The sequence below is a fragment of the Neoarius graeffei genome, chromosome 21, assembly GCF_027579695.1.
Source record: "Neoarius graeffei isolate fNeoGra1 chromosome 21, fNeoGra1.pri, whole genome shotgun sequence".
NCBI lineage: Eukaryota > Metazoa > Chordata > Actinopteri > Siluriformes > Ariidae > Neoarius > Neoarius graeffei.
Genome location: NC_083589.1, coordinates 59,008,806 through 59,029,033, shown reverse-complemented (window position 1 = coordinate 59,029,033; position 20,228 = coordinate 59,008,806). Strand labels below are relative to the sequence as shown.

General features: G+C 40.0%; 1 protein-coding gene across 3 annotated transcripts in view; it reads right to left on the bottom strand.

Moving 5' to 3' along the window:
• wnt5b (wingless-type MMTV integration site family, member 5b) overlaps positions 1-20,228 on the bottom strand; it is a 247,867-nt gene that overhangs the window by 10,705 nt on the left and 216,934 nt on the right. The gene's annotated exons all lie outside the window — the stretch shown is intronic.

Here is a 20,228-nt window from a genome sequence, read left to right as displayed (position 1 = left end):
AGGAATATTTCCAGAGAACATTGTCTGTGAACACAATTCACCGTGCCATCCGCCGTTGCCAGCTAAAACTCTATAGTTCAAAGAAGAAGCCGTATCTAAACATGATCCAAAAGCGCAGACGTTTTCTCTGGGCCAAGGTTCATTTAAAATGGACTGTGGCAAAGTGGAAAACTGTTCTGTGGTCAGACAAATCAAAATTTGAAGTTCTTTATGGAAATCAGGAACGCCGTGTCATTCGGACTAAAGAGGAGAAGGACGACCCAAGTTGTTATCAGCGCTCAGTTCAGAAGCCTGCATCTCTGATGGTATGGGGTTGTATTAGTGCGTGTGGCATGGGCAGCTTACACATCTGGAAAGACACCATCAATGCTGAAAGGTATATCCAGGTTCTAGAGCAACATATGCTCCCTTCCAGACGACGTCTCTTTCAGGGAAGACCTTGCATTTTCCAACATGACAATGCCACACCACATACTGCATCAATTACAGCATCATGGCTGCGTAGAAGAAGGGTCCGGGTACTGAACTGGCCAGCCTGCAGTCCAGATCTTTCACCCATAGAAAACATTTGGCGCATCATAAAGATACGGCAGATATGACAAAAAAGACCTAAGACAGTTGAGCAACTAGAATCCTACATTAGACAAGAATGGGTTAACATTCCTATCGCTAAACTTGAGCAGCTTGTCTCCTCAGTCCCCAGACGTTTACAGACTGTTGTAAAGAGAAAAGGGGATGTCTCACAGTGGTAAACATGGCCTTGTCCCAACTTTTTTGAGATGTGTTGTTGTCATGAAATTTAAAATCACCTAATTTTTCTCTTTAAATGATACATTTTCTCAGTTTAAACATTTGATGTCATCTATGTTCTATTCTGAATAAAATATGGAATTTTGAAACTTCCACATCATTGCATTCCGTTTTTATTTACAATTTGTACTTTGTCCCAACTTTTTTGGAATCAGGGTTGTAGTTGTAAAAGCAAATCATTAACATGTTCAAAACAAGGATGCAAACTTTTGAACTGATTAGTTTTCCATTACATTATTCATAATATTTTAAGATAAATTATTTTCCTGTTTTTTCTGATTGACCTGACATGATAAACTGCTATAAAATCAATATAATGTCTTATCTTTGGGTACGCAAACTTTTGCACTTGACTAAGAAATTCCATTCTGACCTTCTCATCGACTCGAGGAGCGAAATAAGATAAATCAGTAATCCAACACGTTTTGTGTCACACAGTATAACCTCACAGGTCAGTTCTATTCATTCTCCTTGTGTAGAACATCACTGCACCGTGGTTCATTTACAATATAAAAGTGAGGATGTTTGCTCAGACTGTGTGTGTGTGTGTGTTTTGGTGTCAGTGTCAGACAGCTCTGCTTCAGTTACTTTGTGAGGCAATGGCAAACACCTTTGCAAAGCGCTGAGCCTTTTGTGACCCACAGAGCCATGACCAGCCACACACCATCCACACACGCTATCCTTCACCGAAACCAAACCCACACCCCCCTCCTCCCCTGGGGCCGTGAGCTGGAAGGCATCAGTGAAGCTCGATCAATCCCTGTGCGATGCTTCTGTCACCTGCACAAAGGCCTCGGAGCGCCAAGTCTCTCCACGCAAAACAAATCTCAGGCAAACAATCAGAGATGCTTGGAAATACCCGAGGAGTCACACAATGAGACAGTCACCCTCGCACAAGTGTTAATTAACAAACATATATATGTGTGTGTGTATATATATATACATACACACACACACACACATATATACATACATATATATATATATATATATATATATATATATATATATATATATATATATATATATATATATATATATATCGTCTCATATGGTGAAGTTTAACTTATTTTAAGGAGACGTTTTATTTCATATTTATGGAAAGAGTCTCCAGTGTGTGCACTTTTGGAAAGGGGGAGAGAATACTGGAGAGAGTCAGAGAGAGACAGAGAGACACTCAGGCCCTGTCCACACGGCAACAGATTCAGGTGACTCCGATACAATTGCTTATCGTTTAGGCCTGGCATCCACACGGCACCGGCGTTTTGGGTGCCCAAAACGCAATCTTTTTGAGAACGGGTTCCAGAGTGGAAAGATCTGGCAACGTTGCCGTTGTGAAGTCGTCTGGATGAGTAGAACGGATTTGTTTACGATGACGTCACAACCACATGACTGAGTGCTTCACGCCGGGTAGAAGTGTAACGAACTCGATGCGAGTTGTCAACAAATCCTATAACTTGGTTCATGAAACGCGCTTACAAAATATTTTCACTGTGAATATTTATTGTGTAATGGTGCAAAGTGAGAGAGAGAGAGAGAGAGAGAGAGAGAGAGAGAGACTCTGCCCTTAGGGCAGAGTCAATCCCGCCAGCAAAAATAGGGAAAAAAAGGAGCGATCTCACCTATTCAGATGTTGGTTTAAGTCCTACAATACATTCCTCAAAAAGGGCGTAGAAGAGCAAATTAATCCATCAACGTGTAGCATTCAATTTATTCCGGACCATTAAGGACGCCGCCTTCTGCGTAGAATCATACGTCATCCTCGCCGCCATATTGGATAGGTCAAAGCGGAGAATAAAGATTCATGTGCTGCGTTTAACTGTACCAACAGGTTTACCGTCCAAACGAGATCATATGGGATTACCTTTCACAGGTGAGAAACAACAAATTAATCCATCAACGTGTAGCATTCAATTTATTCCGGACCATTAACGACGACGCCTTCCGCGTAGAATCATACGTCATCCTCGCCACCATATTGGATAGGTCAAAGCGGAGAATAAAGATTAGCTGCGTTTAACTGTACCAACAGGTTTGCCGTCCAAACGAGATCACATGGGATTACCTTTCACAGGTGAGACTGGAAAAATACTTTTCATTGTATTTGGTCATTATAATGTAATTTTCCGAACAGATTTTTCTGACTTTGTGGCTAATATGAAGTCTTGCGCATAATAGTTTATGCGCATGCGTCCTTACTTCTTCTATTGTTCTGGTGTCTCCGAAGGGACCGTCTTACAGCGCCCCTAGAGGTGTGGCATGTGTATTGCATCGTTTTCAGCAAGCGTTGCGTTGCCATATGGACCTGATATTTTACTGATCGTTGCCCATTTGGACGCGATATATTTTTAAATAACATCTCGTTGCCGTTGTCGTGTGGATGTAGCCTCAGTTAAACAGGGAAGTGACTAATAAAAAATTTCCACGCTTCATCTTACTTAATATTTTGAAGAAAACAATGTAAAAGATTTTAATTAAAAATCATATATATATTTTTTCACCCTAACATCGCGTTACAGTGAGAAAATTTGCGGTAATTTGCACAATTTAACTGGTATTAAAAGTTATCAAGGTTAAGGTTAAACAGTTTAGGGGTCGGATTTGATTTAATTTGTACGAAATGAAACAATATACCGTATTATTATCCATACAGGACACTTTTTGGATGGAATAAAAATGTGTTCTATTCCCTTCTAGCGAATTTCATTCATTTGGTTTGATAGCATGCAATATTGTTAGCATATCGCTTATCCTACGTGTATTACGTCACTCTACCCAATGGAGAATGAGCGTTGAATATGGTTTACGATATTGCATGGTTGTCAAGACAACATGACGTCACACGTCGGAGACGTAAAACTTCCACGCTAGCGAGCGAGCAACTGTGACAATTTGTAAACAAACATGGCCGCCAGGTTTGCTTCGTTAAATACAGAAGATTGAGAGAATTTTGAAAGAGAAAGACACGAACACCCAAAAGGAATGTGTATGAATAATAACAATAATAATATTGGCTGGCTTTTTTTCATGGTCTATCAGATATACAGTGGTGCTTGAAAGTTTGTGAACCCTTTCGAATTTTTTATATTTCTGCATAAATATGACCTAAAACATCATCAGATTTTCACACAAGTCCTAAAAGTAGATAAAGAGAACCCAGTTAAACAAACGAGACAAAAATATTATACTTGGTCATTTATTTATTGAGGAAAATGATCCAATATTACATATCTCTGAGTGGCAAAAGTATGTGAACCTCTAGGATTAGCAGTTAATTTGAAGGTGAAATTAGAGTCAGGTGTTTTCAATCAATGGGATGACAATCAGGTGTGAGTGGGCACCCTGTTTTATTTAAAGAACAGGAATCTATCAAAATCTGATCTTCACAACACGTTTGTGGAAGTGTATCATGGCACGAACAAATGAGATTTCTGAGGATCTTAGAAAACATGTTGTTGATGCTCATCAGGCTGGAAAAGGTTACAAAACCATCTCTAAAGAGTTTGGACTCCACCAATCCACAGTCAGACAGATTGTGTACAAATGGAGGAAATTCAAGACCATTGTTACCCTCCCCAGGAGTGGTCGACCAACAAAGATCACTCCAAGAGCAAGGCGTGTGATAGTCGGCGAGGTCACAAAAGACCCCAGGGTAACTTCTAAGCAACTGAAGGCCTCTCTCACATTGGCTAATGTTAATGGTCATGAGTCCACCATCAGGAGAACACTGAACAACAATGGTGTGCATGGCAGGGTTGCAAGGAGAAAGCCACTGCTCTCCAAAAAGAACATTGCTGCTCGTCTGCAGTTTGCTAAAGATCACATGGACAAGCCAGGCTACTGGAAAAATGTTTTGTGGACAGATGAGGCCAAAATAGAACTTTTTGGCTTAAATGAGAAGCGTTATGTTTGGAGAAAGGAAAACCCTGCATTCCAGCATAAGAACCTTATCCCATCTGGGAAACATGGTGGTGGTAGTATCATGGTTTGGGCCTGTTTTGCTGCATCTGGGCCAGGACAGCTTGCCATCATTGATGGAACAATGAATTCTGAATTATACCAGTGAATTCTAAAGGAAAATGTCAGGACATCTGTCCATGAACTGAATCTCAAGAGAAGGTGGGTCATGCAGCAAGACAACGACCCTAAGCACACAAGTCGTTCTACCAAAGAATGGTTAAGGAAGAATAAAGTTAATGTTTTGGAATGGCCAAGTCAAAGTCCTGACGTTAATTCAATCGAAATGTTGTGAAAGGACCTGAAGCAAAGAGTTCATGTGAGGAAACCCACCAACATCCCAGAGTTGAAGCTGTTCTGTACGGAGGAACGGGCTAAAACTCCTCCAAGCCGGTGTGCAGGACTGATCAACAGTTACCAGAAACATTTAGTTGCAGTTATTGCTGCACAATGGGGGTCACACCAGATACTGAAAGCAAAGGTTCACATACTTTTGCCACTCACAGACATGTAATATTGGATCATTTTCCTCAATAAATAAATGACCAAGTATAATATTTTTGTCTCATTTGTTTAACTGGGTTCTCTTTATCTACTTTTAGGACTTGCGTGAAAATCTGATGATGTTTTAGGTCATATTTATGTAGAAATATAGAAAATTCTAAAGGGTTCACAAACTTTCAAGCACCACTGTATTCCATTCAGCTACTCGTCTTCGACTCGTTCAGTATCATGCTAGCTGAATGGAATATATCTGATAGACCATGAAAAAAAACCAGCCAATATTATTTAAATAATATACACAGATAAAAAATACATGCTGTTCTTTAACAAATTAAAAATGATTAGTGTTAGGAAATTGTTCGAGGAATTACGTACATTTGGGACATGACGTTAATGGAAAATAATCAAATTCGGCACAATAACAGTAACTCTGCATTGTATTGGGCTGCATCACATAAACTTGCTGTTGATTATTTTTCTTTAACAGCACATCCTGAAGTGTTTTATTCCTTATTTATTAAACTTCCCGACAATGTTCTATTCACATTAACCAGCATCTCTGATAAATAAACACGATGTGTTAACGTTCCTACAAAAAAAAAAAAAAAAAAAAAACTGTAGGAACGTCCACAAACGTGAGGTACAAAACCAAAGCCACACCGACCCCACCAAGGTCACCCGCTTCCAAAGAAAATTAATATCCAAAAAGACAAAAAGGGCAACAGTAAACACTCTGGGCTGATAACTCTTCAGGAGAAGAAAAGCAAACAATGAGGATGAGGGATCAGACGACGCTTGTCAGTTCTCGTCCCTGCATAGAACACGACCACGCCTTGACCTCCTCACCTGGGGTTGAAAGCCGAGGCCACTCAGAATGGCCATAATCCCAGAGAGAGGGCTTCTGCTCTGTAAACACCTTAAATAAGCTCATCTGCTCAAAGACAAACAGGAGAAGAGCAGGGGCTCTGTTGTGCTCCACACCCACCGCAGCAGGCAAATGGACTTTTTATGACACTGAAAAAGCACTCAGGGGACTCTGGAGAGGGCGAGGTGTGTCCTGCTAGCAAGCGAGGGACAAAAACAGAGCACATTCCTGCCTGGTCTGGGGGCTTGAGCTGATATTCTGCAGTGCCGAAAAGCCAGTTGCTCACTTTACACCTACTTGAGAGCATCTGACCACGTGCGCGCACACACACACACACGAGACTCTGGACTCTTTCCTCAAACCCACAACAGGTTAATGTATAAATTATATGTTAGTGGAACATTCTTGAAACATTCTACAAACATTTGTTAAAAAAACAAAACAAAACAAAACCCATCTCTCGCAATTTGTTCCGAGAACATTTTTAAACGAGGTCTATATATGCTCCTGCAACATTTGAGCTGTCGGAATGTTAACACCGTTTCCATGACGTTTTTGTCTGAGCAAACCATCATCACCGCAAGGGTTTATAGAACATTGTAAGAATGTTATATAAGGAATAAAACACTTGGTGAAGCGCTGCTACATGACATTAATCAACACTGGTGTGGTTCGATGACGTGATGTTACTGTTACCATCCTGACATTAAATTAATTTTTTCATAACAGTATATCCAGAATTATTATCCATCCAGCAGGGCTTTGAACCGGAATTTTTTTCCTATTGGTTCGTTCCGAACAGAAACGGAATTTTAACGTTTCCGGTTTTGGGTTCCACCATTAAATAGACGTTCCCGAACCGGTTAGAACAAAAAAATTTCATTCCCGGAACGGTTAATTACGTTCCCTGTCAGCTGTTTAACAAATGGCTATAAAATTATGTCTCTGTCTCATCCAGCTTAAGCCAAATGTAGGCTAATTCTATTACAACCTTCATTAAATAAGACAAGAAATAATTCAAAACAATTATTATTTCAAATGTTGGCGATTTGGATTCTCAGTATGTCTTCCCATCTACACAAACAGAAAAAGTGCCAAAAATGAAAGATAATTTGTTTAGTGTGTTACCAAAGGCGAGTCAGGCCCTATAGAGGGCTACCGCATGACGTCACCACGCTGCGAGATTTTGTTAGGCGCCATATTGGAAGACCAAGTACACATCTATGCAAGTACATACACACATAAAACAAACTACACCTGAACTGTAGCCAGGGCCGGTTCTGCCCTAATCTGGACCCGGGTGCAACATCGCGCAACCCCCCCCCCCCCAAAAAAAAACAGTCTAAATCAGGACAACCATCACATAACTATAACTATAAACATTTTATATCAACTATTTTAACTAAATGGGCTATAATAAATAAGCCTGCAGGCAGCCACGGCGGGCTGCCTTAAAAAGTAACCATTTGTCCTACCTTAAAACTCGTTTTGCATTTTCTGCCTCCTTTTTTGTATTTTCGACCCTCTGTTTATTTTCTTTCCTTTTCTGAAAACCCGATTTGTGTCCAGACATTTTGTTCTGCTACCAACGAACTAACTCGTCAGGTCTCGTCTCTCGAGCCCGCGATGATTCCCGTGGGAAGGGCAACAACTGATACATTTTTACAAACAGCCAATAGGGAGGTTGCATCGTTCAGGCTCTTCTTTGCTCAGACACTCAGTAATGGAGACGTGATAGCAGCCCACCTTCCCGCTCTCTCCATTCAGTCAGCGAACGTCACACAGGAAGTGAACCCCAGCGGGTCATAGAAACTTGCGCAGGAGAAGAATGACTATTTGTAGGCTACAGAAACTTTGAGGAACGAAATAAAAACCGGTATTAACCGGTTACCATTATTTTTAATAAGCGTTTCTGTTCCGGAACATAAAAAATAATAAAGTTTCTGGTTTCGTTTCTGTTCCATGTGAAATAGAAAAAGTTCCCGGTTTTCGTTCCTTGAACCGGTTCAAAGCCCTGCCATCCAGGACACTTTTTCGATGGAATAAAAACGTGTTCTATTCCCTTCTAGCAGCTTTCATTAATTTGGTTTGATAGCATGTAATATTGTTAGCATATCGCTTATCCTACGTGTATTACGTCACTCTACCCAATAGAGAACGAGCGTTGAATATGGTTTACGATATTGCATGGTTGTCAAGTCAACATACGTCGGAGCTGATGCGAATATCCAACAAGAGAGTTTTCTGCTGCGCATGCACAGAAGCCTTTCTTTGTTCACTGGGAAAGACACGTTGAAAACCTGAAAGGCCACCAAAACATCATTAGATATTCTTCACGTATATTTACAAGAGAAAAACATACCAACAGACACTGAAAAACTGGAAAAGAGACACAGAGATGTAAAACTTCTGTGCTAGTGAGTGAGCAACTGTGACAATCTGTAAACAAACATGGCTGCCAGGTTTGCTTCATTAAATACGAAAGATTTTGATAGAATTTTGAAAGAGAAAAACGCGTTGAACACCCGAAAGGAATGTGTATAATAATAATAATAATAATAATAATAATAATAATATTATTGGCTGGCTTTTTTCGTGGTCTATCAGATAGATTCCATTCAGCTACTCGTCTTCAACTCATTCAATATCATGCTAACTGAACGGAATATATCTGATATACCATGAAAAAAAAGCCAGCCGATATTATTTCAGTGTTTTATTCCTCTTCTACCACATCAGTTTGTTAATTTAAATGTTTTATTCTTGGGTTTCAGTCACATGACTTTTCTTAGCTATTTCACTTCTGGTAAAACAGCTGGTGGTCAAGCAAACCAAAATGGCTGCCGTAGTGCAAACAACTAGCGAAAACTTAGAGTATGCTCGTAATCTAGAAGCCACTGTTCGCTTTAGATATATTCAGAAGATTGCTCTGTGCAATGGAATAGATTCCTACAGTCTGGGAAAGAAAGATTTGTCATATGATCTTGAAAACTACCTTTCAGTCGAGTTCCCCGACATCTCGGACTATCTGGTGTTGCAGACGTCCTTCTACACCGCAAAACGGATGAAAGGGTGGAATACTATGGAGGCTTATAACTTTTTTGTACGTGGCTGGGTAAAGGACCTCGGCATCAAGTCGCTGCCCAATGAATCCTGGATTGTTTTTGCCCGTGTAAGTATGTTTTTTTAAGCTTTTCGTTCACATCTTTACAACGAAGCACTGCAAGTTGAAGTGTAAACAAACAGTTGGCTTGATTCTCACTTGTGTTGGCTCTTCTCTCTCAGGTAAATTATTCACAAAGATCATCAGAAACCTCTTTAAAGACCTGGAGCTTAGTTAAACAAGACGGAGAAGTGATCACGGCGCACTGTAACTGTACGGCTGGGTCAGAATTTTGTCGCAACCTTCATGCATATGGACTTTGTGAGGAGTAAACAAAGAAACAGCTGGGGACTTTAGCGCTTCGTGACTAAAAAAAAAAAAAAAGTACGTAAAATAACGACATATAGCTAGAAAGTACTTGGAAAACACTAAGGACAGAGCTGAGAGGGAAATACAAACCTTTCACCAAGTGATCACTGCAAACTCGAGCATGCTTTGACTCGGCTCCCTTCGATTTCACTGAGAGGTTCAAAAGCCACCTTTCTCGATGTCTTTGTGAAATCCTGTGTTCGTTCACCCTTTTTTATTAGTTCACGGGGAACCCTGAAGAAACTTTTATCAGTTTCACGGTTTGATCGATTCAAACAACCTAAAACAACACAAGCGTAAGGCATTTTTCATGCGAGCAATGCACCTTCTCCGTACAAACGCTTTGTCAACTGAGCTTTGGTTGACCACCAGCTAAAGTTTTGAATAACTAATGAGGCGGATGTGACGTCATGTGAAACCCAAGAATTCATTAAGGACAAATGAAAAATTTTAACTATTCTCTGTTAATAGGTAAATTTATTTCATTCTGTAGAAATTCTGTGAGACGAATCATTTCTTGTTCACACTTACATTATAGCAGGAGTAAACAAGTCCCTGTGTAAAGTTGTTACTCTAGAAATGATATGTTAATATACAGTGGATATAAAAAGTGTACACACCCCGTTAAAATGATTGGTTTTTCTGATGTAAAAAAATGAGACCACGATAAATAATATCAAAACTTTCCCCACCTTTAATGTGACCTATAACCTGTACAATTCAATTGAAAAACAAACAAATCTGTTCGGGGGGAAAAACATTAAAAATAAAAAAAATGTACAATAAGGTGGTTGCATAAATATGCACACCCTTAAACTAATACTTTGTTGAAGTACCTTTTGATTTAATTACAGCATTCAGTCTTTTTGGGTCGGAGTCTGTCAGCCTGCCACATCTAGACTTGGCAATATTTGCCCACTCTTCCTTGCAAAAGCGCTCCAAATCTGTCAGATTGCGAGGGCATCTCTTGTGCACAGCCCTCTTCAGGTCACCCCACAGATTTTCAACTGGATTTAGGTCTGGGCTCTGGCTGGGCCATTCCAAAACTTTTTTGGGGTCATTGTCGTGCTGAAAGATGAAATTCCTCTTCATCTTTCTTCAGCTGTTCATAATTCCCTCCACCTTGACTAAAGCCCCTGTTCCAGCTGAAGAAAAACAACCCCAAAACATGATGCTGCCACCACCATGCTTCACCATGGGTATGGTGTTCTTTTGGTGATGCGCAGTGTTGTTTTTGCGCCAAACATACCTTTTGGAATTGTGGCCAAAAAGTTCAACTTTGGTTTCATCGGACCAGAACACATTTTCCTACATGCTTTTGGGAGAGTTGATTTTTTTTTTTTTTGTGTGTGTGTGTGTGTGTGTGTGTGTGTGTGCGCAAAATTTAGCCAGGCCTGGATGTTTTTCTTTGACCCTACCTCATAGTCCAGACATATGGAGAATACGGGAGATTGTTGTCACATGTAGTACACAACCAGTACTTGCCAGAAATTCCTGCAGCTCCTTCAGTGTTGCTGTAGGCCTCTCGGCAGCCTCCCTGACCAGTTTTCGTCTTGCCTTTTCATCAATTTTGGAGAGACTTCCAGTTCTCAGTAATGTCACTGTTGTCCCATATTTTCTCCACTTCTTGATGACGGTCTTCACTGAGCTCCATGGTATATCTAATGCTGTGGAAATGTTTTTGTCCCCTTCTCCTGACTGATACCTTACAACAATGAGATCCCTTTGATGCTTTATAAGCTCTCTGTGAACCCTGGCTTTTGCTGGAGGATGGAACTGAGTAAATGTCTGAACTTTATTTGGGGTTAATCAGAGTCATTTTAATTGATGGCAGGTGTGAACACAAAAAGACTGAATGCTGTAATTAAATCAAAAGGTGTTTCAACAAAGTATTAGTTTAAGGGTGTGCACACTTATGCAATCAACTTATTGTACTTTTTAAAAAAATGTTTTTCCCCAAAACAGATTTGTTTGTTTTTCAATTGAATTGTACAGGTTATAGGTCACATTAAAGGTGGGGAAAGTTTTGAAATTATTTATCGCGGTCTCATTTTTTTACATCAGAAAAACCGATCATTTTAACGAGGTGTGTACACTTTTTATATCCACTGTAATATAAACCTGTGATTTACTGATTAACTGGAATACTGTCAAAGTTTTTACCGCTGCAAAACAAAACAACGAATCAACACCTTCTGACTAACAGAATCAAAAACTCAACAGCACTGTGGCATAAATTTGAAACGTTACACCGTAACCTGCTTGGAACTGCCGAATACTTATCTTGGAGAGAATCTGTGCTCATTAAACGTTTCCTGGTCAGGAAAAAGCCTGGCCATGGACCCGTAAAAGGAATGCGCTTTGACCTTCTGACCCTGACCAGACTCCAAGGGCATTACCCCTGGTGCGGATACCATTTGGTCTTCTACACTTCCAGTAAATTATCTCTTCCTCTGGCTTGGGCTGTTAGGCCACTCTTAACAAACATACAACCCAAGACACACCAACATTCCTCAAGGAACACTGGGAACAGCGGTTGTTGCTGTTCCTGTCCTGGACTACACTATATAGACATGTGGGCTGCCTCTGTTTTAGTCAGCCCCAAAACCTACAACCGAGAAGCCAGGTTCTGTTTAGATGGCACTGGTTCCCAAACCGACTTCTTCCCGCGTATTGTGACGACCCGCTGGCTCTATAGAACCACAACACCATAAAAGGTTTATAAACGTATCGAAATGGTGATAAAGTTTCTGGTATGCAACTACGACGTCTAAAAGCACCAGTGTGAGTTTTGGATGTTCTCCTGGACCAGCAGAAGCTGCTGCCTTATTTTCTTATTTAGTCTAAAATACACCATGCTGGATAACGTGGACAAGACCTCATCATGTACTTGTATTCCTGGATAGTGAGTTTGTTCTGAGATTTGTAGGGTATAAAACTAAATCTGTTTATTATGAACCATATAAAGTATACACTACTATAGTATAGTTTAAATTCGTAATGCACACCAGGTTTACGACTTCATATCTGAGGAGCTTTTTAGTTTTGTATGTGCATCAGAATGAGACAAAAAGTTAGCTTTTATAGCTCCGAGTTTATTCTGAACAATACTTTGAAGATACAATGACTACGCTGCCTACTACAGTGGGGCAAAAAAGTATTTAGTCAGTCACCAATTGTGCAAGTTCTCCCACTTAAAAAGATGAGAGAGCCCTGTAATTTTCATCATAGGTACACTTCAACTATGAGAGACAAAATGAGAAAAAAAAATCCAGAAAATCACGTTGTCTGATTTTTAAAGAATTTATTTGCAAATTATGGTGGAAAATAAGTATTTGGTCAATAACAAAAGTTCATCTCAATACTTTGTTATATACCCTTTGTTGGCAATGACAGAGGTCAAACGTTTTCTGTAAGTCTTCATAAGGTTTTCACACACTGTTGCTGGTATTTTGGCCCATTCCTCCATGCAGATCTCCTCTACAGCAGTGATGTTTTGGGGCTGTCGCTGGGCAACACGGACTTTCAACTCCCTCCAAAGATTTTCTATGGGGTTGAGATCTGGAGACTGGCTAGGCCACTCCAGGACCTTGAAATGCTTCTTACGAAGCCACTCCTTCGTTTCCCGGGCGGTGTGTTTGGGATCATTGTCATGCTGAAAGACCCAGCCACGTTTCATCTTCAATGCCCTTGCTGATGGAAGGAGGTTTTCACTCAAAATCTCACGATACATGGCCCCATTCATTCCTTCCTTTACACGGATCAGTCGTCCTGGTCCCTTTGCAGAAAAACAGCACCAAAGCATGATGTTTCCACCCCCATGCTTCACAGTAGGTATGGTGTTCTTTGGATGCAACTCAGCATTCTTTCTCCTCCAAACACGACAAATTGAGTTTTTACCAAAAAGTTCTATTTTGGTTTCATCTGACCATATGACATTCTTCCAATCCTCTTCTGGACATGTACTGGCTTAAGCAGGGGGACACATCTGGCACTGCAGGATTTGAGTCCCTGGTGGCGTAGAGTGTTACTGATGGTAGCCTTTGTTACTTTGGTCCCAGCTCTCTGCAGGTCATTCACTAGGTCCCCCCGTGTGGTTCTGGGATTTTTGCTCACCGTTCTTGTGATCATTTTGACCCCACGGGGTGAGATCTTGCGTGGAGCCCCAGATCGAGGGAGATTATCAGTGGTCTTGTATGTCTTCCATTTTCTAATAATTGCTCCCACAGTTGATTTCTTCACACCAAGCTGCTTACCTATTGCAGATTCAGTTTTCCCAGCCTGGTGCAGGTCTACAATTTTGTTTCTGGTGTCCTTTGACAGCTCTTTGGTCTTGGCCATAGTGGAGTTTGGAGTGTGACTGTTTGAGGTTGTGGACAGGTGTCTTTTATACTGATGACGAGTTCAAACAGGTGCCATTAATACAGGTAACGAGTGGAGGACAGAGGAGCCTCTTAAAGAAGTTGTTACAGGTCTGTGAGAGCCAGAAATCTTGCTTGTTTGTAGGTGACCAAATACTTATTTTACCGAGGAATTTACCAATTAATTCATTAAAAATCCTACAATGTGATTTCCTGGATTCTTTCCCCCCATTCTCTCTCATAGTTGAAGTGTACCTATGATGAAAATTACAGGCCTCTCTCATCTTTTTAAGTGGGAGAACTTGCACAATTGGTGGTTGACTAAATACTTTTTTGCCCCACTGTATACTACAACATACTTCTGACGAGTAAGTGCACTTGAATTGGAAGTGAACTAAAAAAAAAAGTAAGTTAAAAGTACTCGCAGATCTGTAATGTTCATGTGACAGGGGAAAAGTAGCCCGATTTTAGACGTGTAAGCGTAAATCACTTTCTCGCAACTAAAGTCTGTTTATTACAGTTTCAAATTTATTCCTAACAATACTTTCAAGATACGATTATTACACAAGCTGCTATACTATACATGATTTTATTATACATACGGTACACTTTTTCCATGGAATAAAAACGTGTTCTATTCTCTTCGAGCAGGTTTACTGATAGCATGCAATATTGTTAGCATATCGCTTTTCCTCCATGTATTACGCCACTCTCCCCAATGGAGAATGAGCGTGCAATATTGTTATAATATTGCACATTGTCAAGACAACATGATGTCACACATCAGCGCTCATGCAAAGAGCCAATGACAAAACTTTCTGCTGCGCATGCGCGCAATCCTTTCTTTGTCCACCAGGAAGGAGGGAAGACGAGGCTAATCCAGTGCTACTGCTCAGATCAAGCACTAAATAAATAAACTAAAAACTGAAACCAAAGATGCATTGAACACCCGAAAGGCTACCAAAACTTCATTAGATATTCTTCACGCATATTTACAAGAGAAAAAATTACCAACGGACATCGAAAAACTGGAAGAGAGAAACGACGGAGATGTAAAACTTCTGCACTAGTGAGTGACTGTGACAATTTGTAAACAAACATGGCCACGAGGATTGCTTTGTTAAAAGTGGAAGATTTTGAGAGAATTTTGGCCGCCAGGTCACTCCGTTGTGTGTAGCTGTCGATGTTGATTTTAAAAGTAACTCAGTGAATTACACAGGGAAAATAATAATAATAATAATAATAATAATAATAATCGGCTTGACTGCGCTAGCATTGGCCTGCGCTAACACTACACTGGCAGGAAGGTAACTGGACTGCTGTGCTAACAACACCGAGTCGCGAGTAAGCTAGCATTGACCTTCAAGAATGCTGATATGCTGATATGAAGAGTGTGTATGTATAATAATAATAATAATAATAATAATAATAGCTGGCTTTTTTTCATGGTCTATCAGATATATTCCATTCAGCTACTCATCTTTGACTCATTCAGTATCATGCTAGCTGAATGGAATATATCTGATAGACCACTCAACACCATCCAGTATTATTTAATTATTATCCATACAGGACACTTTTTCGATTAAATAAAAACGTGTTCTGTTCCCTTCTAGTGTATTTCATTCATTTGGTTTGATAGCATGCAATACTGTTAGCATATCGCTTATCCTACATGTATTATGTTACTCTACCCAATGGAGAATGAGCATTGAATATGGGTTACAATACTGCATGGTTGTCAAGATAACATGACGTCACATGTCAGAGACATAAAACTTCCGTGCTAGCGAGCGACTACTAATATAAATCTAATATACCCTGCACTGAGACACGCCGACTGAAATTATGGATTCTCTTCAGTCACTGGCGTAGTGCTATTTTCTTCAGGGCTGCTCTGCTCACAGAATAGCACTACACCAGTCACTGAAGAGAATCCATTATTTCAGTCAGTCTCTCAGTGCATGGTATATTAAATATATATCCCTCATGAAAAAATTCCAAACTAAAAGTGTTGAGATTGGATCTCGGCATAAACTCACTGGAGGCAGCTATGTTTGTTGTTTACATCAGAGCGACCTTCGACCTGCGCATGTGCAATGCACCATGCTATTTCGCTAGGCACGATCATGATACGTAGATCTACGTACACAGAAATACTCACGGAGCCGCAGCTATGACTCGAGTCAGCTGTATAGCTTGAAATTGTGACGTCAGTTCATGGTATATCCAGGATATACCATGACTGACTCACATCATATCCATTTTTTTTTTGTTGAAAATCACGAGGCACATTGCTTAATCAACGGTCTAACGATTTTATGTCACGTGAGCCATCCTTGGCCAATCCGTGCATGGGAATTTTTTTGATGAGTCATATAAAGACTACTATACTACACCACTGTACAATACTATACTACACCAGGCTCTCGTTCGCAACACTACATTATACTTCACCACATTATAATACACTCTACTATATTATACTTATGAACATGTGCACTTTATTTTGTGATGCGAGTTCTTTTAAGTCACATTTTAGTTTAGTTTCAAGTAAAGTGCACTTGTGGCGTTGTTGATTATACTCTGAACAATAACTTTAGAACAAATACTATTACTAAAATAGCTACTATAATGTACAATACTCACAAGTGCGCTTAACTTAAAAAATTATCCACACAGTGAATTTAAAGTACTCCTGGATCGGTAGGACTTGTGGAATATTAAAGATCTAGATACATTTTTGTACTGCGAGTTGGCCTAGTGGTTAGCATGTCCGCCTCTTGATCAGGAGATCACGGTTGGGTCATACCAAAGACCATCATAAAAATGGTACCTACTGCTGTCTGGCAAGGCACGCTGCAATACAGATGTGAGTGGGGAATCAAACTCTCGTGGTTATCAGAGGACAAATTAATATGAAACTTGTACACACACACAGAGAGAATGTTTTAAATGTATTCTTCAGAATAAATTCAATGCCTTATTATGAATATATATCATTAGTAATTACCAAAATGAATTAATAAAGCAGGGGAAAATAATATTAATTATTTGTTATTTTATTATCAAGCACGAAACTATCAATAAATTGCAGCTTCCAGATCCCAGAAAAAGGCAGCCTTGCCCCAGGGCTAATCTTGCATGGTATCACGCATGGAAACCCAGCTATATGGGTCATTTCTGTTCATCGGACTCCGTGCTTGTTTACTCGCTGAAATTGGATATTGTTGTTGGAATCTTACAAAAATAACGATGGGAAAGCACTGCATTGTGTTTGGATGTTCAAATCCATGTACAACAGGACGTTCGGTTCACGAATTTCCGAGAAATGACACTAATCTAAAGCGACAGTGGGCGAAGTTTGTGCAAATGAAGCAGGCAGATTTTGTGTCACCTACTAATAATAAATCTGATTCAAGTGTTCACCACCACCACGACCACATGGAAATTACTGGAGCAAAAAAGAAACCCATTTATTTAATAAATGGCATTTGATCTGACATTTGGACAGTTTGTCAATTCCCCTATTATCGCCCACTTCATATTTTCTTTCAGTAATTACACTGAATAAGTGTACGTTTTAAAGATTATTTCTGCATTTATTGAGGTACTTGTAACTATTTCCCTGATATTTTGCAGCGGCCAGTTTGGAATAAAAATCCACAAACCAATCTGCGTTTCCAATTCTCTCTGGCTGGTGGTGCGCTATCGGCGCTGAGTGGGACTGTCGTGAACTGAGTGAACTGGCAGTTTCTCGTCTTGGGGGCTCGAAAAGATCATCATTTACTCTGGAATATCCTTGATAATCATCTGCCCCTTCATCCGACATATAAGAATCCCAATCACCATCAGAATTCTCTCCAAAACGTGATTCCATATCGAGACTGGTCTAACCACTGCTGCGCACGGGAATGAAATTGATACTGGAATTGTTAAATGTGTGACATCATGCAGCCCTTCGGGATCTTCTGGATCAGTCTCGGCAGATTCCGTGAAAATCTGCTGATCTTATTGATTTTCCATTAATTTATGGCCTTTTGGATCAGCTATAATTTGAAAACACACGGTCAATCAACATAATGATTGTTGCTTTGTACAAGGAAAAAGTGGGGTTTAGGGACATTACATTCACTTTAATATTATCTGACTACACTACCCACAATACTGTACCTTATGTTAATGATTTATTAGTGGAAGTGAAAGTAAACTTAATCGTGATTTAGAATTGCTGATACACATCTAAAATCTAACTAGCTCTCCCCATCACATGACCCAATCCACCAATCTTGGGATGTTGAAAGTGCTTTCTGAAAAAAGTGAAAGAGGAAACTTCTCCTTTTCTTTCTCCAGGATCAAACACATGCTCTCCTGACCACAGACTGAACACTTTATTGTTATTAAAGGGGACGTGCTGTACAGTACACTTAATGGAAAAAACACCTTGGTTCTTTTTTCTCTTGCTGTTTCAGCATGGTATGTTGGATAAAACAGGCTGATTTATGCAAATAGCTTCGCTCTGATTGGCTAACATATTTATATGAGAACTCGGTGCTCCACCCCCTCGCTGCCAACGTGTTTGGGATTGTCGCTAAACTCTGAGATTTAGCTAAGCAGTGGCTTCTGTGCCAGGATTATAGCCTTACAGTGATGAACCAAAGTCAGAAGAAGAAAATGAAGGAACTGACATCAAACCAGTGCCACAACTGAGATTACAGACGCTGTTCGACTTGGAGACCTGCTGAGGATATGGGCACGGTATGGGACGGTGGTACCATAAAAATTAAGAAGCAATTCTGTGTAAGATTCATGCACTTTTGCAACCGCCCTGTTCTCTCTTCCTTTGGCCATTAGAGACTGGGACGGTGACAGTCCACTTTGAAATTCCCAATATGTCCCCCATGTCACACTGACGAGTCTTATTTCAAAAACAACAAGAAAGAAAACAGTTCTCCATGACCCATCACTTTTAAAAACAATAACAACTGAGCTGTCTTTTGTTCAGTGATTAGCTGTATGAGTAATGTCCGGGCATTTTTTATTTATAGCGTGTACTACAACATGAATTTTAGTGGAAAAATTAGAAGAAACCTTTATTTGTCACATGCACACTTCAAGCACAGTGAAATTCATCCTCTGCATTTAACCCATCTGAAGCAGTGAACACACGCACGCGCGCGCACACACACACACACAGAGCAGTGGGCAGCCACACCAGAGCGCCCGGGCAGCAGCCAGGGGTCAGGTACCTTGCTCAAGGGCACCTCAGCCCAAGGCCGCCCCACGCCAACCTAACCGCATGTCTTTGGATTGTGGGGGAAACCAGAGCACCCGGAGGAAACCCACACAGACAACATGCAAACTTCACACAGAAAGGCCCTCACCGACCACTGGGTTTGAACCTGGAACCTTCTTGCTGTGAGGCCACAGTGCTAACCACTACACCACTATGCCACCCTTACTATATAAATATATACCCCCCAGAAAACTAGAATAAAACTTGTTTACACGAAAATAAAATTTTATGTGGATCTTAATTAATTAAAGAAATAGCTACATATATAACAATAACGTTACTAATACATTTAAAAGTAAACTTATGGTTAACTTGGCACCTTGTGGGGTTTTGTTTCAGTATACTTAACAGTTATTCCACAAAATCGAGTTGTACATGAGCTGATAGCCGACGAGGCGCGTAGCACTGAGTTGTCTATAATCTATGTATGACGAGATTGAGCGGAATAACTGTTTTATTCCATCCACATTCACTGGATTTTGAGAAACAGAGCTTTTTTTTTTTTGCAAATTCAATAAATAAAAACTTTATACAAAACATCTGACAAAATAATTTCCGCTTAGAATGTAAACAAACCGGCGAAATGACAGGAGCAATTTGTGAGAAAATGCGATAATTCTTACAAAAAAAAAAAACATTCTTACCATCAAATACTTTTATTCCATATTTTGTTGATTTTTTTCCCGCCATTTTGTTTTTCTCTACTCATGGTATATGAGCTGATATCCTAGTAGTAGATTAGCCAATCAGAGTACGCGATTGCTCATATCCAGTCAATGTGGATAGAATAATTTCAGATATCTGACGATGCGTTTCTCTCTAAATATATATTAGCATACTTAAAGTAAACTTGAAGCATAGTTTTTTTTGTAATGGATTTTTGATTATTAGATCAGAAGAAGACGTGATCCATCAAAACACACCCACAGATAAGGAACAGTACATTATCATGATAATAACTCA